We start from the raw sequence: 24014 nt of genomic DNA, 5'->3' as shown, positions 1-24014 counted from the left end.
GCTGACTGCCTACAGGATGTGCCTCTTGCCGGAAGAGGCACGTCCTGTAGGCAATCAGCTGGCGCGGATGACTCTCATCCTCGACAGTTTGAGATACACTGGAATAGAGCTTAGGTGGAATTTTGGTTTTTGTGCACATAAGATAGTTCTTTTTTTTTTTTAATTCTTTGTTCATTTTTTAATCTTACAACAAGTGTACAAATAATAAAGCATTTAAAATTAAATACATCACTTGAATTTCTTTCTGGTATAACATCAAATAAATAAATTTATTCCCTTCCCACCCACCCTTTCCTTTAGCATTCAATCAAAAATATACAAATATAAATATTCTTTACTATTGATTAATTCACCCTCCTCCCCCCATTTGCAAATATACTTTCAATAGAAAATGGTGTCTACTCATTACAGTAAGTCGTCAATGGCCCCCCAGATCTTTTTAAATTTATTATAATACCCTTTTTGAATAGCAATTATGCATTCCATTTTATAAATGTGACATAACAAATTCCACCAGAAGGTATAATTTAATCTACTGCAGTTTTTCCAATTACTTGTGATATTATGAATGGCGACCCCTGTCATAATCAATTAAAGTTTATTGTTGTTTGATGGAATCTGACTTTTTGTTCTCATTGATGTACCGAATAGAATCGTATCATATGATAATGCTACATGATTCTCTAATAAACAATTAATTTGGGACCGAATTGATTACCAAATGGCCATGATAAAGGGACAATAGAATAATAAATGATCTAGAGTCTCTGCTTCAAGTTTACAATGCCAGCATCTATTAGACTTAGAGCTGTCTAACTTTTGTAATCGAACTGGGGTCCAAAATGCTGTATGCAACAGGAAGAACCAAGATAACTCTGAGGCTGCTGGGGTGTGTCCTTGAAGAAACGACTTATCAAACATATCGGACAACAGAACCTCTGACCGAGCGAAACACTATTTCTAAAGCTAAGTGCTTATTAATTTATACTAGCTGATCACCTGATATTGCCCGGATATTTATTTATCCAAATCTTCCGGTATCGATAGACTTGTATTTAGTGATTACACCTGGTAAAATGGGAAGTATTTCATTGTTAATTTCGTGGACATCTTCATTGTTAGCAGCAAGAATGGCCCTCTCTATGGGGCTGAACTTGGACTTAAATGACATTGGGAGTGTCAGTATTCATCTCAGTGAGCCGGAAAACTATGGATTAGACACTAATATCTGTCGTTTTTGAAAATTTTTACATGTCACCCCCTTCCCACCCCCACAGTATTTTATCCTAGATAGTACACGTCAAATGTATACCAAGTTTGGTTGAAATCTCTCCATGCGTTTCAGAGTTATGCTGTAACATACATACATACACATACAGATACATCTGATTTTATATATTTAGATTACTTTCATGTAAGGATAGTTTATGTTAAAGTGTAAAAAGAATGCTAAAATAATAAAAAGAACAACAAAAGAGAGAAAATTTAAGAAGTGGACCAGTAACGATTGGATACATAAAGCTCTAGGGCTATGAAAGCATTTGAGCCCTAAGTTGTATCGCTGAAGTCCTGGGAAGACTTTCTGAAAATTTTGCTGTTTATTGTGCTTATGGAGTTAGAGAGAATATTTTGATATGTACGTATGCAGAATCGGTGTGTAACTATTAGCACATACTTTATATAATTGTCTTAAGTAGTGCATTTATTATTTTGAATTGAATCAGTCACATGCTCACATTTTTATAATGAAATAAATGGTAAAGATATGCATACTATATGGATGGTACTTGAGAAATCTATTATAAGAACAAAAGTGGAAAAAAAAATCAGATCTGAATGGGAAGCTGGCTCCATCACAGGGGAGCACACAGTGCAACCCAATGTGCCTGGGAAGGAGCCCAAGGAAAATTACAGAAATAATTAGAAAGGAATTAGGAGGATGCTGGGCACATAGAGGATGGTAAATGAATTTCAAGGCTTTAAGGCTGATACCATGAATGCAATAACACCAAGGACACGGACCTGAGGCAGAGGAGGTTGCTGAGGAAAGGGAAGTCTGCTATTGTGGTGGGAGACTCGATCTTGAGAGAGGTAGACAGTCACGTAGCTGGAGGAAGGGAGGACCGGCTAGTGACTTGTCTCCCAGGGGCCAAGACACGAGACATCACTGATAGGATCGAGAGAATCCTGGACGGAGCAGAGACAGAGGAGACTGCGGTAATAATCCACGTCGGAACGAATGATGTGAGCCGGAGGAACTTCAACATGGCCACACTGACTGACCAGTTCAGGGTCCTGGGACGAAAGCTGAAACGGAGCACACGGAGGCTAGCATTCTCGGAGATCCTGCCTGTACCGAGAGCAGATGCAAAGAGGCAGGCAGACCTCCAGGCTGTGAATGCATGGTTGAGGAGATGGTGCCAGGAGGAGGGCTTCCACTTTGTGAGGAACTGGACGTCCTTCTGGGGAAAGAGCAAGCTCTACCGGCGGGACGGCCTGCACCTGAGCACAGCGGGAACTAGACTACTGGCAGCAATGTGAGGAAGGAGATCGAGAGGGCTTTAAACTGAGGAGAGGGGGAAAGCCGATAGCTGATCTGATGTTGACGCTTCGGACAACAGTATCCAGAACAGATGCTGAACAGGCTGACTGCAAGGAGGAAGCAGAGGGACCGGAGGATCTTATGATCAGACAGCGAGGGAAACATCAGGTAAAGGGAGCTTGCTGGGAGAAGACTAAGGGGCATGGAGACACAGGGGGACTGGGTGGCACGAGAGCGAAAGCTGAGGGCAATATAGAGGTACCACAAGGCGAGGGGGATCAAACAGAGGCTCAAGGGATGATAGCCCAGGAGGGGGCTGGTAGGGCTAGAAAACCCAGAGGAAAAGCGGGGAAGTGGGGTGGCGGGAATGTGGGGAAGCTGAAAGTTAAGAGGGTAAAGGCTGAGGGCAAAGCAGAAGCACAGGGAACGGGAGAACTGCCCAAAATCCAAGGGCAGGTGGCCCAGGTAAATGCAGAGGTGGAGGAAAAACGACGGGACCTACGGGACCTGCGGTGCTTATACACAAATGCAAGAAGCCTCATGGCCAAGATGGGTGAACTAGAAGTCGTGGCCAAGGGGGAGGACCTAGATATAATTGGAATTGCAGAAACCTGGTGGACAGAGGAAAATCAATGGGATGTGGCGCTGCCGGGGTACAAGCTCTACAGGAGGGACAGGACCCACAAGAAGGGGGGAGGCATAGCACTATATATAAAGGACTCTATCCACTCGGTCGGGATGGATATGGCAACGAAGGCAGAGGGGCTGGAATCGCTATGGGTCAAATTGCCGGGAAACAAGGGTGCAGGCATAAAACTGGGGCTGTACTATCGCCCACCTGGTACGCCAGAAGGAGTCGGACACGACTTGGAAGCGGAACTGAGACAGGAATGCAGGACTGGAAGTGTAACAGTGATGGGGGACTTCAACTACCCGGGAATAGACTGGAGTACGGGTCACTCCAACTGCACTAGGGAAACAGGATTTGTAGAAGCTGTGAGGGACTGCTTCATGGAGCAACTAGTCAAAGAACCGACGCGAGGGGGTGCTACTCTTGACCTCATCCTAAACGGATTAGGGGGGCCTGCAAGAGGGGTAGAAGTGGGAGGACCACTAGGCAACAGTGATCACAACGCGATCAGATTCACATTAGAAAGGGGGACCGCAACAACTGCGCTCAACTTCAAGAAAGGGAACTATGTTGCTATGAGGGAAATGGTGGGGAGGAAGTTCAGAAACATCTCTAGGATGGAGACTGTGGGAAGCGCCTGGACCCTATTCAGGGACACCCTGCAGGAAGCACAAAGAATGTACGTCCCCAGTTTCAGGAAAGGCTGCAAGAACAAGCGATCAAAGGACCCGGTTTGGATGTCAACTGAAGTAAAGAGGGCAATAAATGACAAAAAAGTATCCTTCCGGAGATGGAAAAAGGACCCAACGGAGGAAAATCACCAGGCGCACAGGAAATGCCAAAAGGAATGCCACCAAGAGGTTAGGAAAGCAAAAGGGGAATATGAAGAGGGGCTGGCCAGGGAGGCGAAAAACTTCAAGGCATTCTTCAGTTATGTAAAGGGGAAGCGACCAGCGAGAGAGGAGGTGGGGCCGTTGGACGATGGGGATAGGAAGGGAGTGATTAAGGAGGATAAAGAGGTAGCTGAGAGGTTGAACACGTTCTTCTCGTCGGTTTTCACGAGCGAAGACACATCTAATATACCGGACTCAGAGGAGCTCATGAGTGGGGAACAGGCCGAAAAATTGGAGCACATAGAGGTAAGTAAGGAGGATGTCCTCAAACAGATAGACAGGTTAAAATGCGGTAAATCACCGGGCCCGGACGGGATCCACCCAAGGGTTCTGAAGGAACTAAGACAAGAAATAGCGGGCACAATCCAGCATGTTTGCAACCTATCCTTGAAAACTGGTGAGGTACCAGAGGACTGGAAATTGGCGAATGTCACACCTATCTTCAAGAAGGGATCGAGGGGTGACCCCAGGAACTACAGGCCGGTGAGCCTGACTTCAATTATAGGGAAGATGGTGGAAGCTATGATCAAGGACGGCATTTGTGAGCACATCGAGAGGAATGGCCTACTGAGAACAAGCCAGCACGGATTCTGTAAGGGAAGGTCGTGCCTAACGAACCTTCTGTACTTCTTTGAGGGAATAAGCAGTCGGGTGGACAATGGGGAACCCATAGACATCATTTACCTCGATTTTCAAAAGGCTTTCGACAAGGTGCCACATGAAAGGCTGCTTAGGAAGCTGTGGAACCACGGGGTGGGAGGGGATGTGCACAGATGGATCAAGCACTGGTTGTCGGGTAGACTGCAGAGGGTCGGAGTGAAGGGCCAATATTCTGACTGGCGGGGAGTCATAAGCGGTGTGCCACAGGGATCGGTGCTGGGGCCGTTACTCTTCAACATATTTATCAATGACCTGGAAAAGGAGGCAAAGTGCGAGGTTATAAAATTTGCAGACGATACCAAACTGTGCGGCAGAGTTAGGTCCAGGGAGGAGTGTGAGGACCTGCAAAGGGACCTGGACAAGCTGGAAGACTGGGCAAACAAATGGCAAATGCGCTTTAACGTGGAAAAATGCAAGGTCATGCATATAGGGAAAAAGAACCCGTTGTTCAACTACAAATTGGGGGGGGGCATTGTTGGGAGACAGCAGACTTGAGAGAGACTTGGGTGTGCTGGTGGATGCATCACTGAAGCCATCTGCACAGTGCGCAGCAGCCTCGAAAAAAGCCAACAGGATGCTGGGCATCATAAAGAGGGGCATAACAACCAGGACGCGGGAAGTCATCATGCCATTGTATCGAGCGATGGTGCGTCCACATCTGGAATACTGCGTTCAGTATTGGTCGCCGCACCTCAAGAAGGACATGGCGGTACTTGAGAGAGTCCAAAGGAGAGCAACGAAAATGGTAAAAAGGCTGGAACACTGCCCATACGCCGAGAGGTTGGATAGGCTGGGGCTCTTCTCTCTGGAAAAAAGGAGGCTCAGGGGAGATATGATAGAGACCTTCAAGATCATGAGGGGCATAGAGAGGGTGGATAGGGACAGATTCTTCAGACTGAAGGGGACAACAAGTACGAGGGGGCATTCGGAGAAACTGAAGGGAGATAGGTTCAAAACAAATGCAAGGAAGTTTTTTTTCACCCAAAGGGTCGTGGACACTTGGAATGCGCTACCGGAGGAAGTGATCAGGCAGAGTACGGTACAGGGATTGGACGGATTCCTGAGGGATAAAGGGATCGTGGGATACTGAGGGAGGAGCTGGGATGTAACACAAGTATAGAAAGCTAACCAGGTAATAAGTATAGAAACCCAACCAGGTCGTGCATGTGCAAGACCAGAGGGTTAGGACTTCGATGGGAAGATAGGACTTCAATGAGAAACCAAGGTGGCAAGGGAGCCCCTTCTGGTGATTCAGACAGGTCGTGACCTGTTTGGGCCGCCGCGGGAGCGGACTGCCGGGCAGGATGGACCTATGGTCTGACCCGGCGGAGGCACTGCTTATGTTCTTATGTTCTTAACACGGAATGTGCTGATAAACAAAGATCCATTACAAACCACAAAGGAGGGGAAAAAAAAGAAAATAGAGGAACCTGGTAAATGGTCACAAACAGAAGTGGAAACAACTTTTGTCATGGTCAACAAGGAGCTATGAGAATCTTCCTAGTGGCTTCCTCTGCAACATCTGAAGATTTTGGATATTAAAGAATATTGATGGATATGCACAAAGAATGTGACAAACCTATTCAAACAGTATAGATAGCTTAGTATTTTCACTATTGGTGGATAAGACTATTTGACATGTTCCCCACACTGGAAGATAGGCTGGAGAATTTGCAAATTAAGAAATCATTTTGTGAGGTTGAAGGATTCTGCGGAGTCTGTCTTCCGTCTGTCAAATGATTTTGATTTCAGGGGTGTAAGTGGTTTGAATGGATATCTGACTGAGGATCATAAATTCCCACATTCAATTTGCTTCTCAGTAGGGATCCTGATCCTCCCTGTATAATGATATAAACACTGCCTTGAACACAATGAAAATGGAATGTGTTGATAAACAAAGATCCATTAAATAACACAAAGGAGGGAAAAGAGAATATAGAAAAGATAGAGTGGAAAGACAGATCTGGGCCTGATCTAGGCAGGACCGACGAATTCACAAAAGTAAAATATGCAGATGGGGCGACTGGAGGAACGCCCCCATCTGCCTGCATGGATCGCACATGTGCGATCCGCGCACATGCACAGACCATCTGGAGCCGCAATCTTTTTTTTTTTTTTTTAATTATTTTGAGCCCTGTGAGCCCGTGGTTTTAACCCGCTTTAAACCCGTGGGTTAAAACCACGGGCTCGCAGGGCGGGGAAGGGCAGTGTAGGGCAGCAGGACTTCGGGGCAGAGAGCAGGAGATTCGGAGCAGTGCAGGGCGGCAAGACTTTGGGGAGATTCAGGGCAGTGCAAGGCGGCAGGACTTCAGGGCATAGAGCAGGAGATTTGTGCTTGAGTTTGGGGAAGAGAGCAGGATATGCAGTCAGAAACCACTGAATAACTGGTCACCAGCAGTCGCTTTTAGAGTTGATCGGCCTGCCCAGTTGGATCGGATTGATTGTGTTGTGAATTGCTGCCTTCCCTACTTTTGAATGTCCCTCCCCTCATTTGCATGCGCGGATCAGAGGATGGTCAGCAGAGAGGTAAGTGAATTGGGACGGTGGGGAATTTGATCACTAAGGGGTCACAAACTGATCGCTACACGATCGGTTTGCTTAGTGAATCTAGCCCTAAGAATAGGGTGTGGTCTACCCAGGGTGCAGTCTTCCTTGGGGCGCCAGCACCCCTCCTCCTCTGCACCCCCTTCTCACTCTTCCCCCTGCCGTGTGCGCACACCTGTACCCCTTAGCCGTACCTTTTTAACTTTGGTGCAAGCAGCAAAGAACTTACTGATCGTGTCGGCTTTGGGGCTTTCTCTGATGTCACTTAAGGGAGGAAGTGATGTCAGAGAGAGCTCCGAAGCCGACATAGGCAGCAAGTTCTTCGCTGCTCGCACCAAAAAGGTACAGGGAAGGGGCATGTGTGTGTGCATGTGGGGGGGGGCAGGGAAGAGGGCAGGAGAGGGGGCGCCACCTCCCCGGGTACTGGTCACCTCCGCTATGCCACTGAATGGGCTCTATGCTAACTATCATTTTTTAATGGCTAATTTTGTCACAACTCAACTGTGCGAGTTTATTAAAACCAGGCAGAGACTGAACTTTACACATTGACCTCCAAATTCTATATATGGTGCACAAAGTTATGCACATACATCAGCACTGGATACGCCTAGTAGCACTATAGAAATGATTAATACTAGTTGTAGTAGTACTATCATGTCTTTTGTTTCTGTCCACCTGAAATCTGATCTCAACATAGGATTTAAACTGGTTACTCCTGCTTATGGCAGAGAACCACTATTCTAATTTTTACTGCTTGGATTCTTCACACAGTAGGGAAAAACTATGGGCCCAATATTTAAAGATTTATCTGATAGCAGCATTTGCTGCCTAGATATGTCTTGCTGACTGGGGCCATGCATGGATTTTAAGCTGCATTATCCCGATAGTGCAACTGAAATCATTACAGACCACCCCAGTGCTATCCAGATTAGGCTTGGGGTAGTCTGGGGGCAAAGCCAGGATTTATCAACAGACTGTCGACCTGGGCTGGCATTGGGGGATACAAACAGGGCAGTTGCCCTGGGCTCCAAGGCTCTAGGGGCCCCCTGTGAGCTGGCATATCTTCCCCCTTGAAAGAACTGCACCTTAGTGCGGCTGCCAGTCCACCCCCTATGACATACTTATTCCAGAGCAGAGTCGGCAGCCGCGCTGAAGTGCAGGAAGGTCCCGCGATGACTGCATCTGTTGGCTCTGCTCCGGAAGAAGTACTTCGGAGGAGGTGGACCAGCAGCCGCAGTCATCGTGGGACCTTGCTGCATGGCATTGATTTGGAGGGAGAAAGGAGCATAGAAGGGTGGTGGAGGGAGAGAAAGGGGGCAGGGTGGTATGGAAGGGTGGTGGGGCAGGGTGGTATGGAAGGATGGTGGAGGAAGAGAAAGGGAGAAGATGCTGATGGAATTGGTGTTCAGGGAAAGGGGAGAAAGACATAAGGGGAAGGATACTGGATGGAATTGGATTGGAGGGAAAGAAAGGGGGCTGATGCTGATGAAGTGGGGGGAAATGAGAGGAGAAAGTGAAATGCCACACCATGGGGGTGTGGGAGAGGGAAAGGAAGGAGAGGATAGGAGAGAGATGCCAGACCATTGGAGGAGGGAAGGGAAGAAGATGGATGCCAGACCAATGGGGGTGAAGGGAGAGATGGGAAGGGGGAGGCATACAGTTTCTGGAAGAGGCATAGAAGGAGAGAAGATGCCATACTGAAGGGGCAGAGAGAGAGTAGACAGTGGATGAAAGGAAGTGAGTGACAAGAAGATGAGGAAAGCAGCAACCAGAGAAGACCAGGTAGAAAAAATTTTCTATTTATTTATTTTTTTGCTTTAGGGGACATTTGTTGCCGTTTCTGTGGTGTTGCATTGTATGCAGAGTCCAGTTTCTTGGTGGTTCAATTTAACCTTTGTTTACGTATTTCTATTTTATTCCCCCTTTTACAAAACTGTAGAGTGTTTTTTAGCGCCGGCCATGGTGGTAACAGCTCTGATACTCAGAATTCTATGAGCATCTGAGCTGTTACCACCGAGGCTAAAAACCACACTACAGTTTTGTAAAAGGGGGAGGGGTTAGTTTGTGATTACATATTCCATACTAGGTGAAGGTGTTTTCTGTGTTCTGTGTGTTCGAAAGACATGGTTTTCTGTTAGGATTGACTGTGCAGGATTGATCTACTGTACTAGTCTTGCTTGTTTAGTTTTATAATGGGTGTATTGATGTTGTACTGCTCACTGCAGTATGTAAGATGCTGCCTTTTCCTAGGTACACTCTTGTGATGGGTGGATTGTTACTATAGTAACATAGTAGATGACGGCAGATAAAGACCCGAATGGTCCATCCAGTCTGCCCAACCCGATTCAATTTAAATTTTTTTAATTTTTTCTCCTTAGCTATTTCTGGGCAAGAATCCAAAGCTCTACCCGGTACTGTGCTTGGGTTCCAACTGCCATAATCTCCGTTAAAACCTACTCCATCCCATCTAAACCCTCCCAGCCATTGAAGCCCTCTCCAGTCCATCCTCCCCCAAACGGCCATATACAGACACAGATCGTGCAAGTCTGCCCAATACTGGACTTAGTTCATCTTTGAGCCACAAGAAAGGCTCAAAGATGGAGACAGCAAACTACAGACCAGTGAGTCTAACATCGATAGTGAGCAAACTAATGGAAACTCTAATCAAACACCAATTAGATAAGATCCTGGATGAGGAGAATCTACGGGATCCCCGACAACATGGATTTACTAAGGGGAGATCCTGCCAATCCAACCTGATCAGCTTCTTTGACTGGGTAATGGGGAAGCTGGATATAGGGGAGTCCCTGGACATCGTGTACCTGGACTTTAGCAAAGCATTTGATAGCGTACCACACCGCAGGTTACTGAGCAAGATGAGTTCTATAGGATTAGGTAACACATTGACGAAATGGGTTGGGAGCTGGCTTGGAGGTAGGCTCCAAAGGGTGGTGGTGAACGGCACCCCCTCCGAAATGACGGAGGTGATTAGTGGAGTACCACAGGGCTCAGTCTTGGGCCCAATCCTATTCAACATCTTTATAAGAGACTTGGCAGAAGGGCTTCGAGGTAAAATAACATTATTCGCCGATGACGCCAAACTGAGTAATGTAGTGGGCAAATGCACAACAGACGAAGATTCAGTGCCCGATAACATGATGCACGACCTACTCCTACTGGAGCGATGGTCTAGGACATGGCAACTCAACTTCAATGCCAAAAAATGATAAGTTATGCACCTGGGCAGCCAGAATCCATGCAAGTCTTATACCCTTAATGGCGAGATCCTAGCAAAAACGGTAGCAGAACGAGACTTGGGGGTAATCGTCAGTGAGGACATGAAGTGTGCCAATCAAGTGGAGCAGGCTTCGTCCAAGGCAAGACAAATCATGGGCTGCATACGAAGGGGTTTCGTCAGTCGTAAGGCGGAAGTCATTATGCCATTATATAGATCCATGGTGAGGCCCCACCTGGAATACTGTGTGCAATTCTGGAGGCCGCATTATCACAAGGATGTGCTGAGACTGGAGTCGGTGCAAAGAATGGCCACCCGGATGGTCTCGGGACTCAAGGATCTACCATACGAAAAACGGCTTGACAAATTACAGCTATACTCGCTCGAGGAGCGCAGAGAGAGGGGGGACATGATCGAGACATTCAAGTATCTTACGGGCCGCATCGAGGCGGAGGAAGATATCTTCTTTTTCAAGGGTCCCACAACAACAAGAGGACATCCGTTGAAAATCAGGGGCGGGAAACTACGAGGTGACACCAGGAAATTCTTTTTCACTGAAAGAGTGGTTGATCGCTGGAATAGTCTTCCACTACAGGTGATTGAGGCCAGCAGCGTGCCTGATTTTAAGGCCAAATGGGATCAGCACATAGGATCTATTCACAGGGCAAAGGTAGGGGAGGGACATTAAGGTGGGCAGACTAGATGGGCCGTGGGCCCTTATCTGCCGTCTATTTCTATGTTTCTATGTTTCTATGTTAATATTTTATATTATTTTCTGATTCTAGATCCTCTGTGTTCATCCCACGCAAGTCTGCCCGGTACTGGCCTTAGTTCAATATTTTATATTATTTTCTGATTCTAGATCCTCTGTGTTCATCCCACACTTCTTTGAACTCAGTCATCGTTTTCCTCTCCACCACCTCTCTCGGGAGCGCATTCCAGGCATTCACCACCCTCTCCGTAAAGTAGAATTTCCTAACATTGCTCTTGAATCTATCACCCCTCAACCTTAAATTATGTCCTCTGGTTTTACCATTTTCTTTTCTCTGGAAAAGATTTTGTTCTACGTTAATACCCTTCAAGTATTTGAACATCTGAATCATATCTCCCCTGTCCCTCCTTTCCTCTAGGCCAGGGTATACATATTAAGGGCATCCAGTCTCTCCTCATACGTCTTCTGGCGCAAACCTCCTATCATTTTCGTCGCCCTCCTCTGGACCGCTTCAAGTCTTCTTACGTCCTTCGCCAGATATGGTCTCCAAAACTGAACACAATACTGATTATCGGCTGGGACCTGCTTGAGCTATTTAGCCCTGGATATTCAGTACTGGTGACTGCTCATCTCCTGGCACTGAATATTCGTTGCTAAATTAGCCAACGACAGTCAGCTGAATATTGACCAGCATGCTTATAAATTTACCACTACCATTTATTTGCCAAGAATATATAGTTCTTGAAAATCAGTTAAATGCCTATCAAGCAGCATTTTGGGGTAAAGACCTTGAACAATTTCTCGTGCCTACTACCTATGGGGAATTCAGGAAACGCCTAAAAACACATCTGTTCCTGAAATACTTAGGAAACCAACCTATATAATCTTAGTCCTCAACAAACGATCGCTAGAACTATCAATCACTAAGTCTGTACTTTGTTTATTCCATTCAATCTGTAACATTTCTAATCATTGTAAACCGCATAGAACTTCACAGCCCTGCGGTATATAAACTGTTATTATTATTATTATTACGAATTCTAGTAGACAAAGAATAGATATAAGGGCCCCAAACTCTCAAAAAAAAAAACAAAAAACAAAACTTAGGGCTCCTTTTACTAAGCTGTGATAGCGGTTTTAGCGTGCGCTAGACGCTAACGCTAGCATTGAGCTGGCATTAGTTCTAGCCGCGTAGCACGGGTTTAGCGCACGCTATAATTTTGCATGCGCTAAAAACGCTATCGCAGCTTAGTAAAAAGAGCCCTTAGACTGACCCTGTTGTCACCCATTTTATATGCTCCTAGATTTAGCAGTTGGCTTCAAAATTGGGAGTAGAGAATGACACAGTGACAAAATTCATCACCATTCCCCTCCCCGCGGATAACCGCGGGAAATAATCCCATGTCATTTTTTAGTGTCTATTTCAACCTCAGTCCTTCTACACCAGCATTCTTCAAAGCAAAGCTTGAGGGTCAGTGGTTGTGCCCGGTCATACTCTGATTCTTCCCTCTCTCCTTAAAGAATGACATGAAGATGGTTTCGTGTGGTTATCCGTGGGGATGGGTACGGTGATGAATGTTGTCACCGTGTCATTCTCTAGTTAGGAGCATTCATCCTTTGAATATTTGGTCCAAAGAGATAGAGATGCTGCACATTCAGATACCTAAAGCGGTTACATGAAAACCACTAAACCAAAACTAACATTTTTTTTCCTACCTTTATTTTCTGGACAGCTCAGCCTTTGTAACCTGTATCTTCCACATTTTGCAAGAGTTGAGCTATTATGGACTGGTTACATTATGCACCTATGCATTCTCCATTGAGCAGATGAGGGAATGCTAAAGACATTGCTTCTCTCAAGGGAGGCGTGTATGACCCATCTGTATGAGGTGCACAGAGCCTGGGCTCTTCTACAGTATTAATACTTAAAGACCATGGGTCAATTTTAGCAAGCAATAGAAAAAGCGCTGGCACTTAGTACTATCGAGTATCCCTTGAAAAAAGTCCTGCATTCTTATACGTTTGGTCTGAATGACTACTTGAATTGAAAGAAGACAGAGAAACAATTCAGAAACCTTTTTTCATTAGGTGTAGCAGGATAGCAAGAATATTGCACTCTGTGGAGATAAGTTCCAAGGATTTTATGCACACAGAAAGCTGCATGAACTCTGGCAACAAGACGACCTCGGTGCGTCATTTGGAGTCAAGTCGGAAGTAGGTGGCATTCAACCAGGTTCCAGTTTCATAGAATTTTCTGAATTCCCCTGGAACTGTTGGAGAAAATTCATCAGGCTTTTTCCAGATAAAATTTTAAAACAATTTGAAAAAAAAAAGAGGGCAAGTCAATTTAATAAGGGCCCCTTTTACAAAGCCGTGATAGCGATGCTGCAGCAGTAAATACACCGAAGCCCAGAGGCGTTGAATGGGCTTTGGTACATTTACCGTGACAGGGACCCTAAATGTGCTACAGATTTTGGGGAAAAATCTATGGAGCCACAATCTGATAAAATACTCTTGGAAGTTATGGAGATCTACTCTTTACTTCACTAGTAATGACAATTGTGCTTCCATTATTCCCCCTTTTAATCTTCTGTAAGCCGCCCTACTCTTAACAACCCGAGAAAAGTAAAAAAATCTATTATTTACCTCTCTAGTAAATCAATCGTTCTCCCATTGTAACCCCCGTTTATTAATCTTTTGTAAGCCGCCTTGAACTGCAAGGTAATGGTGGAATAGAAATCCCTAATGTAATGTAATGTAATTTTAAATTTTTTATCCCGCATATCCAACAATTTTATGCAGGTCACAAATAACATAGATAATAAAAAACAAAAATGCAAAATAACACAGAACAAAAAACAAAAACAAAAAAACCTAAACAGGCTCCAATAAAACAACATCAAATAAAACAACAGTAGATTTCCCCATACACATGGTATGGGGTATACCATAAAAATAAAATATAACCCCATGGCCTATCGAGCATAAAAGTGTTCAAATAACACAGCTTTCAACATTTTCCTGAATTGCAAAATGCTGGGCGCTTGCCTCACTTCCAATGGCAACAGGTTCCAACAAATCGGCCCCTGAACTGTCAACATAGTCTTCCGAATCCCCTATAGCCAAGCCAAACCAAACCAACTTCGAGTTTGTTCAGCAAACGGGGGCAACAGGGTAACCACACATGGCCCTGTCCTTAACTGAGTCAGCTTTGCAACTGGCGGCTGACCAAAAGTTTAAGCTTCTTTTCTGTTTCCATCTCCTTCTGTCTCCATCCTCCTTCCCCTCCCCCCAAAAAACACCCCAAACAACTTGGTAATTGTGCTCCTCAGCATTAACACTCTATAATCCTACCACTCCAGGCCAGCCCTTAGCTCTCCTTTCTTTCACTCTGCCTCACCCTTTGGTTTAGTACTTCTCAGAGAGATAGTGCCATTTTGTATTGCCTTTTTGGCTTCACCTCCTCATAGAACTAGCTTTAACAAAAATGCATGACACTTCATCTGAAATTGTAGTTCGGGAGGAGGGGGGGGGGCAGAAACATCAACTGGTCTACAAAGGGCCCTGCAGTTGCTAAGGCTGGTCCTATGCATAAGTTTATATATTCCTTATCTTTATTGGGGGGGGGGGGGAAGTGGCTGTTACATTAGAAAACAGAGTTTTGGGTATTAGATTTATTCTATTAATAGGCCTGCATTGCTCATTCTTATGATGATGTATATTGATGTTTGTACTCTCTGCCCTGCAGAGTATTCTCTTCTTTGTACCCTGAAAAGCAGCCCACTTTCACTCCTATAATGCAAACAGAAATAAATTTAGCTGTGTGCAATCAGGTTCATCAGAAGAGAAGATAAAAGTGTATTGTAGTTTGCCACCTATGCAGAGCTAAAACTGAACAGCTTATCCTTTCTTGTGCAATTATGCCACGTATACCTTTGGAAATATCAGTTTCCAAAAAGCCATCCCCTTCCTTCAATTTCTACACAGGTAATATTAAAGAAATACGGTACCTCCCAAACACACTTTCTCACACTCTATTTCTCTCCCTCCTCCTCCAATCAGCCAGCTTGGCAATGGAATGCCCTTCAAACCCATGGCTCAGGGCTTTTGGTAAATGTTTTACGAGACAGCAACCTTTAGTTACACCCTTAGTACAAACACAATTGAGAGGATGCAATATAATATTCACAAAGGTAAATACTATAAATGCAGTAAGGAGAGGCACCTTGTTTTTCTTTAGGTTCCTAACTGCTTCCTTCTACCTTTCAAATACAAAAAAAGGAAGAAAAACTAGAAGATCATATCAGAAAAAAATTGCAACTCTGAAAAAAGAAATCTGTCCAGCAAGAAGAACATTAGCGGAGTTGTGAATAAATCAGCCATCATTATTTTTTTTTCTTGATCGTTCAGGCAGCGTGAAAGCTGAAGCATGTTTACCCAAAAGAAATGCTGACAGGAATGATTCAAAAATAGTTTAGTTTTCCAAATATATCTTTAGCATGCCAGGTTAACAAAAGAACAGCTATCTCGGTACAGTTCACAATTCTCCTTGACCAAGCAAATCACGTGTCAAGTAAAAAGCACACACAAAAAAAAAGACATGAAAAATAAAATAAAATCACAGATAAAATGATGCTACAATGATAGACCCTTCCGTGAACAAGCTCCTCTTTTAAATACAAAATTCTATCTTTAAAAAAATGGCTTTGCTGTCATTCCAAGTGGCAGTACTAACCTGTCTGTAAACTATTTTTCATATGTCTTTCAGAATAACAATTGCAAGCACAGGAAGTACCAAAGTTCTTCAGACCCAGCACAGGATAGTGAATTAAGGATGGCGTTTTGCCTTACCTACCCGTGTTCTTAATACTAGTAGCCAGAGAGAATTCAGCACCAGGTGTAGCAGTCCCTTATTCTCTAAATCCAACCTCTAAGCACAGGTTTCAAGGGCACAAAAGGATTTCAATGTTTACTTAGTAAAAAAAGGAGGTGGTGCTGCATTACACCATACCTCAAACATCAACTGATAACGCAGTTAGGGGACAGCAGACCTTAGATTTGTCTGGCAATGATAAAATGAAAAATGCATATCACTGAGAAGTCCACAGGTACTCTGTTGTATGTGGTAAATGCTAATTAATGTGGTTGATAATATGACCTCGCCTCCTTTATAAGCATCATTAATTGCAAATGTAAAATTAAAACATCCTATAAGGTTTTTGAGACATTTCTAGTAAGATACTGTTTGATATATGAATAGCTGAGTATATATAAGGTGCATCTATGGACGCATAATATTTACATTAAAAATTTAGGGGTAAATATTCAGCCAGTGGTGGTGAGCATTTTTTTATCTGTTAGCAGTTTTATGCCCCGATATTCAATGCTGGGCCATGTCTGGGCACTGCATTTCCGGGTTTGTATATCTGGCTAAGTATGATATCCAGCACTTAACTGCCTTAACTAAACTGGATAATAACACGTCTGAGTTTTATATGGTCTGATTTGGCCACTTAACTTAGGTGGGTAAGTGCTGAGCATTGGCATTTAATCCCATAATTGCCAACTCTGCTACTGGACCATCCACAAAATCACTGGCTATGGCTTAAAGAGTTGGACCCCAGTTCTATAAAAGACTCCTACATTTAAATGCCTAGATCAGCGCAACTAGCCAATCTAGGTGTCTAAATTAGGCCCCCTTTTATCAAGCTGCGTATGGATTTTTTTTTTTATCGCAGGCCACTGCAATAAAAGTTGTGACACTCATAGGAATTCTAGAAGCATCAAAACTTTATCTGCAGCGGCCTGTGATTTAAAATCCTTATGCGTCTTGATAAAAAGAGACCTTAATTTTTTAAATTGGCTTAATTAGCACTGATAATTGAAAAATTATAAAAAATTAATTTGCCAGTAGAGGCCTACCACTTCAGGGTTGAAGTCTACACAGAGGTGCCTATATGGCAAGAAGGTGTGATTAAGAGTAGATTTCAGGGAGAGTTTGGGTGTGGATTGAGTTAGGCATCACTGGGCCGGTTGATATTGTGTATTTGGATTTTCAAAAGGCATTTGTCAAAGCACCTCATGAAAGACTTCTGAGGAAATTAGAAAGTCATGGGATAGGAGGTAATGTCTTATTATGGATTAAGAACTGGCTGAAAGACAAAACAGAAAGTTTAAATGGTCAATATTCTTAATGGAGAAGGGTAAATAGTAGGGTTCCCCAGTGGTCTGTGCTAGGACCACTGCTTTTTAACATATTTATCAATGATCTAGAGATGGGAATACCTATTGAGATAATGAAATTTGCTGATGATACAAAGTTATTCAAAGATGTTAAAACGTAAGAGGAATGTGAGAAATTGCAAGTGGACCTTGTAGACTGGGAGACTGGGAGTCATAATGGCAGATGACGTTTAACGTGAACAAGAGCAAAGTGATGCATATGGGAAAGAAGAACCCGAACTATAGCTACGTGATGCTGGGTTCTACATTAGGAGTTACTGCCCAAAAAAAGGATCTAGGTGTCATCATTGAAACCCTCAGCTTAATGTGTGGTGGCAGCTAAGAAAGCAAATAGAATGCTAGCAATTATCAGGAAAGGAATGGAAAACAAAGAAGAAAAAATTATAATGTCCTTGTATCACTCTATGGTACTGTCATACCTTGAATACTGTGTGTAATTCTAGTCGCTGTATCTCAAAATAGATATAGTGGAATTAGAAAAGGTACAGAGAAAGGTGACGAAAATGATAAAAGGGATGGGACGACTTCCGTAGGAGGAAAGGATAAAGCAGCTAGGGCTCGTCAGCTTGGAGAAGAGATAGTTGAGAAGAGATGGCTCAGGAGTGATATGACAGAGGTCTATAAAATACTGAGTGGAGTAGAAAGGGTAGATGTGAATTGCTTGTTTACTCTTTCCAAAAATACTACGATGAAGCTACTAAGTAGTAGATTTAAAACAAACTGGCGCTGTAGGGAGGGAAGGAGGGAGGCAGGCTTTAGCGCGGAAGGGGAAGCGATCGCCAGTCTGTAGTCCCCGCGCACAGCTTCGGGAGGCTGTCCCTGAAAACGGGACATTTCGGCGTCCCAAAGCGGTGGGTCGGGACAACGGGAGGGTCGGTACCATAACAGGACAGTCCATAAGTTCCATAAGTGCCTGATTCCGTGTATGATGCCTACTTTTACCAAATTGCCTTCAATGTAAAATCCTTTCCCTCTGCTCATCACCCTAGCCAGAATTTTAACCATCCCCCGCTATCTGTAACCCCTCCCTGGCACCCTGTTTATCTGTCTTGATTGATTAGATTGCAAGCTTATTCAGCAGAGACTGTCTCCTTTGTGACTCTGTACAATACTGCATACAGCTGGTAGCACTCTAGAAATAATTAATAGTAGTAGTAGTTTGTAGAATCGGGGCCTTAATGTGCATTTAATGTGTGAAAACAAGCTATGGCATGATTCAAAATACTACTAGTATTTATTATTTCTAAAGCGCTGAAAGGTGTACGCAGCGCTATACATTTTAACATACAATAGACGGTCCACACTCAGAAGAGCTTACAATCTAATTTAGACAGGACAGGAGGTGGTAAGTGCTTCCGTATTAATTCATTGCAGATACTGCATACTAATTGGAACACTAATGCATGACCTACAACAAAAAAGAGAAATAATGCTTCAAATATTTCAGCACTACATCTGGGCTTAGCATGTCGTAAAATCCTGCTTTACAATGTTTTGAGCCCTGATTTTAGTACACTTTAATAAAAGAGCTTCATAGTGACTTCTATGAACACTTTCCCTTTTGTATCTAGTGGTATCTTTTATTGTTTTGTTTTGTTTTTTTTAGAGTTTGGGTGTGGATTGAGTTAGGCACAAAGTGCCGGGTTTTGAAAAGCCGCCTGGACCCCCAGACATGCCCGGGGGAAATCTGGACGTCTGGTAACCCTATGTATCCTCCATCTTCCATAATACCTTCTAGTGGTTGATACAAGTGACCTCCCCCCCCCCCCCCCCCCAGCAATGGGGGTGGATTTCTGAAAGCTTGAAAGAAAGTGTTTGTGAACAGAGGATTTATAATCAGCATTTATCTGTTTGTGTTAAAAATGAAAAAAGGGCTTTCTGTCTGCCATTTAGCTGGCTGCAGGAGAATTGTATCCAATTTATGAAAGTTACATGGCTGAGCAAGAAGAGGAGTGGGTAACTCCATATGCAAATCATGCACTGAGGGATGAACACTCAAACTTGGGTGAAATGTTATACATTTTAAGATATTATTTCATGAGTGGGAATAAAGCTTGTGGGCTCAAATGAATGTGGGGATATAAACTTATGTAATTTATGTAACACCCCCTTCAGGGCGGCTCTGAGTCTGGGACCTGACTTGACTAGAGTCTCTGTTGGTCCTTGGTCCCTCACTTGGTTAGCACTCAGTGCCTCCACCTGGGGAAAAGAAGTGTTAGAAGATGGGTTTACCCTCTTTCCCCCCTCCCCCCCCAGGAAAAGTAAAAAAAAATCTTCTGCGGACAAGGTTGGCTAATAAATTAAACTGATTTATTTACACGTACATAGGCCTAATCCATGAACAAATTGTCAGGAATAGTTTTCACCAATTTCAGCACTTCAACATTTAAACCAATACTTCTGCAGTTAATTCAGCAGCATTTATATACTATTTACTGTAGATATTCAAGTCCTTTATTTATAGTTTCTTGGACTTTTAATTCTATGTTCAGATTCAGCATTTCCAAAAACCTTTGTACCTCTCTCTTTTGACTGCCAACACTGTAGTTGTAGGCTCCTACCAATTTTCATAGCTTAGTCACTAGGTGGGCATGGCCGTGTACCTTCATCTCTCCTTTACTTTCCAATTCACCCTCGCCCAAAGATATTATTTCATGAGTGGGAATAAAGCTTGTGGGCTCAAATGAATGTGGGGATATGAACTGAGCAAAGCTGAATTAGAATAGAGGAAGTGGAAATCCACTCCCCATGAGTCTCACCCAAAGCTCTTAGGGGTAACATAGAAACATGAGGGCAGATAAAGGCCAAATGGCCCATCCAGTCTGCCCATCTGCAGTAACCATTATCTCTTCCTCTCTCTAAGAGATCCCACGTGACTATCCCAAGCTTTCTTGAAATCAGACAGTTTCTTATCTCCACCACCTTACTGTATAAATGTATTTCCTTAGATTACTCCTGAGCCTATCACCTCTTAACTTCATACTATGCCCTCTCATTCTAGAGTTTCCTTTCAAATGAAAGAGACTCAACTCATGTGCATTTATATCACGTTGGTATTTAAATGTTCTATCATATCTCCCCTCTCCCACCTTTCCTCCAAAGTATACAGAATGAGATGTTTAAGTCTGTCCCCATATGCCTTATGACAAAGTCCACAAACTATTTTAGTAGCCTTCTTCTGGACCGATGCCAACCTTTGTATATCTTTTTGAAGGAGCAGCCTCCAGAATTGTATATAATATTCTAAATGAAGTCTCACCAGAGTCTTATACAGTGGCATCAATACTTCTTTTTTCCTACTGGCCATACCTCTCCTATGCACCCTAGCATCCTTCTAGCTTTTGCTGTCACCTTTTCAACCTATTTGGCCACCTTAAGATCATCACTTACAATCACACCCAAGTCCTGCTCTTCTGTCATGCACTTAAGTTCTTCAACCCCTAAACTGTACCGTTCTCTCGGGTCTTTGCAAGCCAAATGCATGACCTTGCATTTCTTAGCATTACCCGTATATACTCAAATACAAGTCGATCTTAATATAAGTCAAGACCCCCTTTTTCCCCTAAAAAGGAGGAAAAATGGTTGACTTGAATATTAAGTCAGGCGGCTTAATATTCAAGTGTCCTGCCCTGTCAGGCTCTGCACTCAGCACCCTCCCTACCAAGCTCTGCACACAGCCCCCTTCCCTCCCCTGTCAGGCTGTGCACCCAGCACCCTTCCTTCCTTCCTTCCCCTGTCAGGCTTTGCACCCAACACCCTTCTTCCTTCCATCCCTCCCCTGTCAGGCTCTGCACCCAGCACCCTTCCTTCCTTCCTTCCTTCCTTCCCCTGTCAGGCTCTACACCCAGCACCCTTCCTTCCTTCCTCTGTCAGACTCTGCATTCTCCCTCCCAGGCTCTAACCTCTGTGGTGTTCCCCCCCGCCACCCCTTCCTGCCCTATTTTCATACCTCTACCGATCTCTGGTGGAGGTGCAGCGGGTTCTCTGCCGATCTCTGGTGGAAGTACAGCGGGCAGGAGCAAGCTTTTCTTAACTCCTGCCCTGCTGCTAACCGGCTGTGCAGATCCACTTTGTTCATCTCAGCAGCACGAGCAGCAGCACAATTTGGTGCTGCTTCTCGGCGTTGAGCAGCTTCCTTACTGGCTCCAACGAATTGTCTGCTGCTCGTGTCGCTGAGATGAAAAGTGGATCCGTGCAGCCGGTTAGCAGCGGGGCAGGAGTTCAGAAATCTTGCTCCTGCCCACTGCACTTCCACCAGAGATTGGTAGAGGTATGATAGGGCAGGGAGGAGGAAGGGGGACAGAGCCTTTTGGCGGCGGCCTTAAAAAAATCCTGGTTTATATTCGAGTATATACGGTAAATTTTAGCTCCATTGATCACTTTTTGTCGCTTTCCGCTCAACCAGTTCTTGACCCAGCCTATCACTTTGGGACCTATCCCAAGGGCTAGGGTTACCAGACGTCCAGATTTCCCTGGACCGCTTTTCAAAATCTGGCACTTTGGGTTTTGAAAAGCTTTCCTTCGTGCAGGAGGGCATCCCCAGATGCACGGATACGACGCACTATTTATTTCCTCCATTGAACTCATGGGGAGTGGATTTCCACTTCCTCTATTCTAATTCAGCTTTGCTCAGTTCATATCCCCACATTCATTTGAGCCCACAAGCTTTATTCCCACTCATGAAATAATATCTTTGGGCGAGGGTGAATTGGAAAGTAAAGGAGAGATGTAGGTACACGGCCATGCCCACCTAGTGACTAAGCTATGAAAATTGGTAGGAGCCTACAACTACAGTGTTGGCAGTCAAAAGAGAGAGGTACAAAGGTTTTTGGAAATTCTGAATCTGAATATAGAATTAAAAGTCCAAGAAACTATAAATAAAGGACTTGAATATCTACAGTAAATAGTATATAAATGCTGCTGAATTAACTGCAGAAGTATTGGTTTAAATGTTGAAGTGCTGAAATTGGTGAAAACTATTCCTGACAATTTGTTCATGGATTAGGCCTATGTACGTGTAAATAAATCAGTTTAATTTATTAGCCAACCTTGTTCACAGAAGATTTTTTTTTTTTACTTTTCCTGGGGGGGGGGGAAAGAGGGTGAACCCACCTGCTAACACTTCTTTTCCCCAGATGGAGGCACTGAGTGCTAACCAAGTGAGGGACCAAGGACCAACAGAGACTCTAGTCAAGTCAGGTCCCAGACTCAGAGCCGCCCTGAAGGGGGTGTTACATAAGGACTTCCAATGCTGAAGATCTTCATATGAAGAGGGAAGGGATTGGGATTTGTATACTGCCTTTTTGTAGTTATATAACACTCAAAGCGATTTACATACAGGTACTTCATGCATTTTCCCTATCTGTCCTGGTAGGATCACAATTTATCTAATGTACCTCGGGCGATGGGGGAATTAAGTGACTTTCCCAGGGTCAAAGGGAGCAGCACAGGGTTTGAACCCACAACCTCAAGGTGCTGAGGTCGTAGCTCTAACCACTGCGCCACACTCTCCTCTCATTGAAGCAGCAAGAAAAGAGAAAATCAATGCACAGCTTGTATGTTTCCCAGGTTTCCAGGGAGAAGAGGGTAGGCCAGTGCAGAGTCTATGAGCGCACACTGACTCACTGGCCCCCACATCATTTTCTCTGGCCCTGTGCCTCAAGATCATCATAACTGTGAGACTGTGATAACCTCTTCTAGATATGACTGCCAAAGTAAGTGCCCTATTTACTCCCCCCCCCCCCACCTTCCATGTCACAATATTCGTATTGAGTTCTAAACAGTTTCAAATGGAAAATGAAATCATTGTTTATTGGAAGCTTCTATACCACTACTAATCACTGGGGAGTAAATTCTGAATGGTTTGCATGAGATTCAGTAAAGGTGTTATAATACCTGAGCTTCAGTTACATGAGCTAAATAATGCAAAACTTATGTCAACACCAAGAACAAACTCCTGACTTTTCTCCTTGTTTTCCATTTTCCAAAAACCAAGGTGATTTTAAACACATCAAATGTTTTTTCATGCCTAAAGAATGGGAGAAAACCTGTGAAAACTAGACAGAGTTTAATGAATGAAGAGGGAAGCTATTTTATTAGAGGAAGTCTTAAAAAAACCTCATTTATAGTTAATAACCTGATTGCAGCTTATCTTTAGCAGGAGTGAATCATGCTCAGTGATACTACGGTAATTAGCACTGATTCTGACTTTCATTATCAGTCCATTTTCACTATTGAGGTTCAAATTAAGAATGGCCTTGAACAGTAAAGTAAAGCTCTATGTGACATAACTTGTTTTCATGCTGTAAAATGTTTGTTAAAAAGTATTTTAAAAGATATAGCTGAATGAGAAAAGGTATGGGACTTGATATGCTACCTTAAGAACATAAGAATAGCCGTACTGGGTCAGATCAAATGATCCATCAAGCCCAGTAGAATTATTTTGTGGTCCGGCAAACTACTAAGACTGAAATTTGAAAAACACATTTCTGCCCCGTCTGCGCAAGCTCAGTCCCCGCAAACCATCTGATCCCATCCGCACAAGTCTCAGTTAT

At 43.9% G+C, this 24014-nt stretch overlaps 1 protein-coding gene across 6 annotated transcripts in view; it reads right to left on the bottom strand.

The window, feature by feature from the left end:
* Window positions 1-24014, bottom strand: part of RBM47 (RNA binding motif protein 47) — a 329047-nt gene that overhangs the window by 125520 nt on the left and 179513 nt on the right. Inside the window, exon 1 of one of the 6 annotated variants that reach the window (XM_033946976.1) lies at window positions 16073-16104. The exons of the other annotated variants lie outside the window; for them this stretch is intronic. The gene's annotated coding sequence lies outside the window, so the exon portion shown is untranslated. Of the gene's footprint in view, window positions 1-16072; window positions 16105-24014 lie in introns of those variants that run through there. 6 annotated transcript variants of the gene reach the window in all.

The sequence above is a fragment of the Geotrypetes seraphini genome, chromosome 1 (assembly GCF_902459505.1).
Source record: "Geotrypetes seraphini chromosome 1, aGeoSer1.1, whole genome shotgun sequence".
In the NCBI taxonomy this organism is placed as follows: Eukaryota; Metazoa; Chordata; class Amphibia; order Gymnophiona; family Dermophiidae; genus Geotrypetes; species Geotrypetes seraphini.
The sequence above is the reverse complement of the archived record's forward strand: the minus strand, read 5'-3'. Positions and strand labels throughout refer to the sequence as shown.